This window comes from Oreochromis aureus, linkage group 13 (assembly GCF_013358895.1).
Source record: "Oreochromis aureus strain Israel breed Guangdong linkage group 13, ZZ_aureus, whole genome shotgun sequence".
NCBI lineage: Eukaryota > Metazoa > Chordata > Actinopteri > Cichliformes > Cichlidae > Oreochromis > Oreochromis aureus.
The window spans coordinates 29,454,280-29,463,558 of NC_052954.1; the positions used below are offsets into that span (position 1 = coordinate 29,454,280).

General features: G+C 38.6%; 1 long non-coding RNA gene across 1 annotated transcript; it reads left to right on the forward strand.

Moving 5' to 3' along the window:
• The first annotated feature begins 561 nt into the window (after positions 1 to 561).
• Positions 562 to 2,777, forward strand: LOC120443444. Its single transcript, XR_005615434.1, has 3 exons — positions 562 to 617; positions 1,503 to 1,572; positions 2,213 to 2,777. It is a non-coding gene; the product is annotated as an uncharacterized LOC120443444 (long non-coding RNA).
• The last annotated feature ends 6,502 nt before the right edge of the window (positions 2,778 to 9,279 follow it).

Sequence of the window (9,279 nt, forward strand, 5' to 3'; positions counted from 1 at the left end):
CTGAGGTCCTGTCTCAGCCTCATACAGACCAATTGGTGAGTGACATACCCACTTCATTCTTCCAACAGGTTACACATCATGTTTTTGTATTTAGTAATCAAGTTTATGTGTCAGTTGGGCCTAGTGCATAAATTAAATGCACTTTGATTGTATTAAAACAATCAGTTTGAGTCAAAGTTTCCCAAAATCAACATTAGCTTTACTTCTTTGTGAAGATCTTAGGAGAAAGAAATTGGCGTACCATTTGTTAGTTCTAACTTTCCCTTTAAAGCATCAGCTTGATATTTATTCCTACTAAATTTGATATTTTTGTGTTTTTGTGTTACATTGTCCTCATATTGTTTTAAGCTGTGAAGGACATGAATGTGTTTTTGTAGCCTTTCTCAATTGGTAGAACCAACAACTCTAGTTTGTGTTACATTGCTCCTTTAAAGTGCTCCAGTAGAAAGCAAGGTTTAAGAACATTTTGTATTCACATTATAAACTATAAACTAGAATATTTTCTATCTTTTCTTGCATTCACATTAAGATATTTTCTTTTGTTTCCATTTATGACAGCTGGGAAGGTGAGAAGCAAGTGGACAAATGATGAAGTAAAGGTTGCTGCAAAGTACCAGGTAAAAGGAATGTGACTGCTGCTTCCAAGCAGAGCCGGCAGCTCGTAAAGGCAGAGACTGGGTTGCCATAAAGTACTACATCCACAACAGGATCATTGCATTAAAAGAAAGATGCAAGGAAAAAAAGAAACAACCAAGAGAGATACTTTATTGCTTCCACAGTTATGTCAATATTGTAGTTTTCTGTATTGCATTGTTCTTACTCATAAATCTGTGGTTTATGCTGGGTGCTTTTTCCAATTAAATGATAAGAAAGGCAGATAATGTTCCACGTTTTTATTGACATGAACATTCACTACAAAATGAATTAATGCATTACAATATTAAGACTTAAAAAGTAGACTGACCACATTTGACCTATGTCTTTTTTAAGTCTCTACACAGCTCATATTTACTGTTTTATTAACACATAAATGTCTGATATTTCTGTCAGAAGTTACCCGACTGGTGAGCATTACTATTGTGCATCCATGCCTATTATATTGTAATCTCAAAAGGAGCCAAGCTTAAAAATACAGAACCTACCCTTACCTGGTCCTTATAAGTCATATATACTTGAAAATTATGTGTTTCCATGGGCTTCACAATTCACCTAAACATGAAATATCAGTGTGTGACCTTATGGTACTCATAAGTCACATAAACCTGACAGTGTCCTCACAAGTAGCATTAAATTCAGGTTTGACCAAAATTTCACCCTAGCCAAAATCTCAACAGATGGGCGTGTTCCTGGAAGCATGGGTCAAACTTTGTGTGATTCCCATGCCTCTAGGACCTTCAGAAAGGCACGTTCCCATTTGTCACATTTTTGTCATAGGTCCTGATATTTCACGAAAACACGTATGTGTGTGTGTGTGTGTGTGTGTGTGTGTGTGTGTGTGTCAGGGATCACCGTATGTGCAGGCTGACCAGCTGACTGGAAAAGATGGACTGGGAAGAGGAAACGTTAGAGACGGTGAGAGGGGGGGGAAGTTTGCGAGATTTACTGTATGTGGGTCATGTAACAAGACAGTCTGACTGGAGGTTGTGCAGGAAGGGGTGAAAAATGTGAAGCAGGAGGGGCAGGAAGGTGAAGTGACAGACAGGGGTTTTCATGTCAATAAAAGAAAGGTTATATACGAGGGAAGGGGGAAAATTGATAGAAAAGGATTTGAGGGGCGAAGGCAAGAAGGAGGGAGAAGAGACAGAAAGGTGACAGGAATACTTCAGGGTGACAAGAGAGGATAAGGGTGAGCGAGGGAGAAAATGACAGGAAATAGCTACAGGGTGAGTAGCTGCAAGAAGGAGGAATATAGGAGAAAGCTAAAGGGAAGGAGAGCAAAAGAAAAGGCAGGGGGGAGGATTACTGGGGGTCAGCAGAAAAGGTCACTTGAAAACATCAGGGGGTGTAAAGGGAAGGCAAAACAGAAGCAATGACACTAAGAGTAATGGAGGAAAAATAAAGAGGCAGAAGCAGGGAAATTTTCCAGCAGCAGCTGAGACACTATTCACCTCCGGTGAGCTCAGGTTTCTCCATCAGATACCGGGTGTGTTTGTGTGTATGATATCTGAGTGTGTAAAGTCCTTTGTTAATTCTTATGTCTGGCGGGGAGCAGACAGGGAGCATCAGTGAGGAGAGGAGGCCTCCCATGACGTTTGCCCTATTGTAGCTCTGGTGGTTTTCAGACAGCATAGAGCTCGGAGGCTTCTCCCAGAGTGACGGGCCTCCAAAGAAGCTTTTCCACCAGGCCACCTGTCAGTCAGCATTATCCCTTTCAACTGACGCCGAGACAAAGAGTTGCAGAGATAGTGAGCTCCATTTATGGTGTTAAACAAAAAACACTGGGTCTATAGTGTGTTGTTCTTGTTTTTACCTTATTTATACTGCCACATAAAGGAAAACCAGGACAGGTACTTATTGTTTTAGAAGTGTCATAACACTCACCCAATTAAAAATGAATCAGTTAAAGGTGAAAAACTTGGTTTTGATGATGGCTCTATTTTTGTGGTAAGGTTAGCATGTTTCAATATAATGGCTCTGATTCTTTGTGGAATTCAGCTTTACCCCATGACATCCTAGTTGAAATGTTGTCTGGTAATAAATCTGCTGCATTTTTCATCATCAGGTTGTTTGCAGTGTTCTTACTTTTTGACCCCATGGTTTTGTATCTAATAAAGAGAGTGAAGCCAGACTCAGTGTGTGTGTTTGTATATCTCTGTGTTTCTCCTCTGCAGTGGTCCTTATAAACACAATCTCACTTATATTTGTCTCCCTTTATATCATCATGCCTTTATTTCGGCTATTCCTCATCTCATGTCCACCATGGTTACCTGCAGGATGTACTGTATATGCTTACATCCTTGTTTTCTGAATCGTTCTATAGTGCTCCATAAGTGAGATCCTGTGTGGGTGCTTGAAAGTGTATATAGCATATAATGATTTCACATGCATTTCTATATTCATTTGTGCTAGAGGCAATTGGGGAACGCATTAGCTAGTTTGCTGACTTAACCGTTGTGGAAATGGCCATTTTTTTAATACCTACAGTTACACTGACAGTCATGGTTTATGAATGCAGATGATTTTTAAGAAGCTAATAAAAGCTAAATCAGCAGCAGCAGGCAATAGCTAGAAATGCATGGTTGTCGCATGCATTCTAGCAAATGCAATCCTCATTTTTCTCTCCGTAGTGACTGTTTACATGAATGCAACCAGAACCTCCACAGATATGACTGGTAAATAACATTTGGACTTAAAGTGACCTAACAAGAATGTTTCTGGTAATTTAATTATTGTCCCTTTCCCAGATATCCTTCATATTATTATGCAGAATCTGTTTATAGAGATTATGCTGGAGGTGCAAAGGTGTGTGTGTGTGTGTGTGTGTGTGTGTATTTCTGTGTAATCCATTATATCCAAAACTGTGTGTGTGAACAGATAGCTGACTGCTGCATAGAAATGATGTCAAAGGGCACAGAACATGCCAAGCAATGTTGATTAAAGCTGACATTACAAAGATAAGCTTGATTAATTCTGCCACTTACTACAGGTTGACAGCCGAACAAATACCGCTGGTTCATTATGAAACGCTGCCAAGAGGGAGAACTCTCCACCACCAGTCCATGTTTGATTAATTCTGCTAAGAAAAATGGATTCCTAATTTTGCTCCGTGTTTGCTTTGCTGCAGTAGATCCCTGATAAAACACGCTTATAAAGCATCACATTCATCATTTGAATTTAAACTTTGAACATGACCACAAAGTGAGAAATACCTTAATAAGGTGAAGCAGAAGGAATAAAAAGAGTTGAAGGCTTGATTGTAAAGTAAAGGTTAATGAAATAATTCTCTTCTCACAAAATAAGTTCAAAAACCACAACCAGAAATGGTGAGTGTGGCCTATTTGTCTTAATTACTCTGTATTGCGTGACATCTGAGAATGCTGCAGCATAGCTAAAAAAAAAAAAAAAAAAAAAAAAGTTTCTCGAGCGCAAAAAGCACAAGCAGCTATGTGACCATGGGTGATTATAAAAACTCAATGTTAGCCAATTTCATCTGAAGAGAAAATAAAGTAAAATTACAACTCAAACTGTCAGATGTAAACAACCATGGCAATTTATGACTGCCGAGCCCTTTTATGTGAATGCACTTTCAGCTTTGAGGGGAATGTAATTGCTCTATTATGCACACTGGCAACATTTTTCTAGTCAACAAAGTGCTGCAATCTTGTATTTTAGAAGCATCATAAGAAGTGGTTGGGGTTGTAAGTGTACAAAACCCTGAACTTTGAGAAAGGACTGGTGTTGGCATCCTGCATCCTGTGTTCAAGTCTGTCTTCAAAGAGCCTTCATATGGACACTAAAAGCACCACTGACTGTTAATTGTTTTTTTATACCAATACTAACAATAAGCAGATTCCAAAATAAGTTAAATCCTGGATGACATCCACCTTAGCAAACTCAGCAAGTCCAATCAAAATTCATTCTATTAGCACTACCTTCCCTTTTATGTCTGTGCAACTGTGTTTTCCTCTCTGGGCTTCTTAAATCTGGTCCATTAAAAAAATAAAATCAATAGATCTAAAACATCCACTTTACTACACTACATAATGAGCATTGAACATTGGCATTAGACACAAAGAAGTAAATTTCCTCATTATAAACTGAATTTTTAAGGCTGTGTTACATGCCAAAACTGGTACAATCCATCCATCTTCACCTGCTTAGCCAATAAAGAGTTGTGGGGGAGGTTGGCTGGAGCCTATCCCAGCTGTCACAGAGCAAGAGGCAGAGTACACCCTGGACAGGTTGCCAATTTGTCACGTGGCTCAAAAGACAATAACCTTTAGTGTAATATTAGAGTGTAGAATTGTGCAGATATAAGCTTAATAAACACTGATTATGGTTACTGCATGTGCCACAAGTGGATCTCAGTTATATGATTTCTATGAACACAAACTACACAGACTGACTCTAACATGGGACATAAACCACCAATTATGCTTCAGCTTGAAATCTATGTCGTAACTTATGATGGCTCTGTCGGCCTGACATGTAGTTACATTTCTTGCGAGGTGCACGTCAGATTTCGTGGAAGGTTATGATATAGGGTTAGGAGGTGTCACCAGCTACGTCAAAGCTCCGACGTTCCAGCTCAATTCAGGCAGAATTATTTTGTGTCTTTGTCAGCTGACACAAATACCGCCTGAGTTTTATTGTTGTTTTCCAACCAGCTGCAGGTTCTCTTGCACACCTTTTGCAGACTAGCAGCTGCTCCTTTTATTTTAGTTTACCTTCACTGACTTTTATGTGTTGTTGGACTTATTTTTTGTATCAGTTTTATTAAATAAAGATGACCGTTTTGTTTTTGAAACTATCTCCATGTCTGCGTCTGGGTCCTCATTTAAACTAAATTGCTTTCGTGACGGACTATAGATAAGTTGACTTAAATAACAAAAAACAAGGTCCAAAATCTAATAAACTAGAATTTACCTTTAATAACTAAGAACCAAACTAATAAACCACGTTTGAAGTGCCACTGGCAGCATAGGCCCTCACGTAAATGGGTAATAAAATGGCTTTCGAGTGTGTTTTTTTTCCCTCTCTTTTACTCTGACACGAGCTCAAACTCACTGCCTGAGCGGACACTATAAACCATAACCTGATGTGATTTCACTTCCAGTATTGTCGTTTTTTCTAATAAACCAGGGTTGTAGCAGAATCCCACGAGTACATGTCCACTCTGAGAACTCGAACCCACAGCATGTAGTGCACCCTAACATGATGAGCCCCGATGTTTATCACCATCAGCTCGAGGATTATAAATAAAGCATTCATACAGCACTGCGGGTATACCAGCCCAAAGGTGCACACCGAATTCGAAGGCTCAAACCCACGGCCAGATGCATTGGATGAACCTTAACCCGCTGTGCCACTGCGCTTTTCCACAGCTGAATGGGGGATTTTTTTTAATAAAGCAGCCTTATAGCACCACAGGTACCAGAGGCCCTCAGGTAAACAGCTAATGAAATCCCTCTCTCCCTCTCGGACTAAATCATCCAAATAGCAACTGGCACCTCAGGCACAGAGGCAGACGGATGGCAAAGAACCAGAGACAGATAGAGAGCAGGGGTGGAGAACGGAAGAGAGACATGTGGAATGAAAGAAGAAGAAGAATAGAGAGATGAGATTAATAAAGAGATGAGGGATAGATTATTAAAAAAAAAAAGGTTTGAGAAATGATGATTACCTACAAAACCAGAATGTGTGAGTCCAACTACAAAGCACTGTTGAGCACTATGGATTTACAGTTACTTTATAGTAAACCTTAAACATCTTGAGTACTATAAATCACTACATTAACAAACCTGGCCCTAGAGAAAGCAGCAAGCATCTGACAGCTGTTATGAATTGAGCCTTTTAAGATGAGATTGATTTTCTTCCACTTGATGCTGTAACCACGGCTTGAGCCACGTACTGCAGGTTCCACTTTGTCTTCTCAGAAATAGGCGAGCCTCAAACATGGAAAAGGTCACTTCATATCAGTGATAACTGTCACACTGTAGTAACAGTCTTATTTTAGCCTTTTTTTACATTTATAATTTACAAACTCTGAGATCACAAAAATAAGGTGAGAAAAAGGAATAAACAGCTTAAGATTGTAGGTCTGTAGGGCTCTTTTTCTGCCATGGTTTTTGCCAGTGTATGTAATTTAGAGATTAAGACATTTGCAATAGTAGAGGTGGATCCTGCACTGGATTTAGATTTAGTAACTAACACACAACTCCCTTCTTCTACAGCCCAGACATTCCCAGTTTAATTCTACAGAGCCAATACACGTTTCTGATTTCTGACCTTTCGATTTGCACTTGTTTTGGACTGGACATGTTTTCGTTTGGTTTTAGCAAGTGTAGTCGGTTTTTTGCTCTGATTTTTTACCACTGCTAACTAAATACAGTTAAATCCCATCAGTAGTATACAGTTCAACAGTTAAAGGTTCAATGAAGTAGAACAAAAAGCTGGCAGGACCTCGAGCTCGGGGAATTGAGAACTTGGAAAGAAACCAGTAACCAGCTGTTTATTTGATGAGGCTTCATTTCATCTCTTATTACTTTTTATCTTTTTGTGTGTGTGTTTCTTTTTTTGCTCATGATGTTTGCTTTAAAAACTATGATCTTTCATGCAAATTGTTAGCTTCTGTTTGCTCTTTTATTTCTGGTCAATAAATAATAAAATAAAAAAGTAACAAAGGCCAATACTGTAAACTGAATGTTTTTATTAAATTGAGTTTTTGAAGACTTGTAAATGGAAGTTGTTTGTCTAAAATAAAAAACAGTAACAGTTTATTGTGAGTTATTTCCCAATTCCCTTAAATGTAATGTCATCTACTGTGCTAAAGGTTTTCTTTCCACCAAGGAAATAGCTTTTGAACCAATTTGATCAGACTGAAAAAAACGAACAGCTCCAAAAAATCAATAAAAGCCCCAAATTTCCATGGCATTCATGCCCATGATGAGTGTATGTAAACTTCTGACCACAACTATAAATGGGTATTGATAGTGTTTTGATCCATACCTTAAATAAAATGGATTGCGAAGCATCTCTTTTTTTTCCAGTTGTCATAGACCTTATCTTATGTAGATAAGAAATATTGCATTTTAATCATAAAATGCTTACTGAGACAAGAAGCTTTTCTTAAACAACCGCTTATTTTACAATTACAACAAAAATCACAATAGCATTTATTCACCTAGACCAGGTTTGGGACTGTTGTCTAGAGCTGCCCCAGAGCAGGCAACCAGAAAACATTATTACATTAATATTAGCCTTCCTTCAGGGACCCCCTGCAATTTCAGGCACTGATTACAACAAGGTATTAAATGCTCAACAATTTATCACTGTTTGGTTTAACCAATATAAATGTGTTCAAGCTTGAACTTATTGACTGTGGAACTGCTTTTCATTCACCACACATCAGTGGAAACAGCAGGGGGCTGAGCTGTCTCCTGTGCCCTCCCTCCCGAATGAGCTCTAAGCTCAAACCTGTTCATTCTAGACTGATGAACACATTTTTCAAGTAAACTGAAATGCAGCACAGCTACTGTGAAATTAGAAAAGATTCCACCTCAACTTTTGTCACTGAAGAAGGCATCATATTAACTCTTCTGACCTTAAGACGTCAGTATGTTCAACACAAGCAGCTGGGGAACAACATCTAACCTTTGGGAAGCATCTATTCCTGAATTTCTACATCTTTCCAAAACTGTCAATTTTAAAAGCATCAACTTACACAGGTTGAACAGGAAGGAAGGATTTCAGCTTACATCTTTGGCTCTCTTTCTTCACAAAGTTACTTCTATCATCATTTACACACTAGTCAGTCAAAATACAAACCACTGACAGGTGAAATAACAGTGATTAGCACTGAGCCCTTGACTTTCATCTGGATATTATAACTATGAAATGTATAAAAGGTTTTACCCTCCTAAAGATGATTTCATACCGAGCATACGGTCCCATTAGCAGTAGTCTCTCCACAGCAGGATATAACCTGCCAAGTTAGAAAAAAATAATTAACAATTAACATAAACTCATTAACAACAACAAAGAGCAACACACAACACAAAAAAAGAGCTCTCTGCTAGAACACTAACACTAGCTAGTGAGCTAACGATAGCTTAGGTCTTCCTTTCCTGGAAGATAATGGGTTATTTTCATTTGCTGTTTATTTAACAGCCGTTTATTAAACTTGGTTATATTTGTGAATCAGAGTTTTGGATAAAGTACATTGTTGGGTTACTAATTCACCAGCTTGTTGCTAGCAAATGGATTCAAGAATTCAAAAGTAGCATTTGTCCAGTGTTTGTATGATGAGATTTAACAGCTTGCTATTGATGGCAGCTGAGACTGACTACTCTAAAAGATGAATTGCTAAACTATAAACGTAGCTAGGAAGCCTGCTGTCTAAGGACTTAAGGACACAATGTTAAGATATTCATATCTCAGGCCCTAGAAAACATCCCCACTCTGCCATTGACAGTATTTATGCCGACCCCAGCCTTGCTAAAATGCTGCCACCTGTAATAAAGGTTCAAACTAAAAAGTAAAGTCTTCACACATTGGTCATGCTGGATTACACTGCCACATTCCATGCTGTGGTGACTGAGTAACGCGATTTCTCAAGTA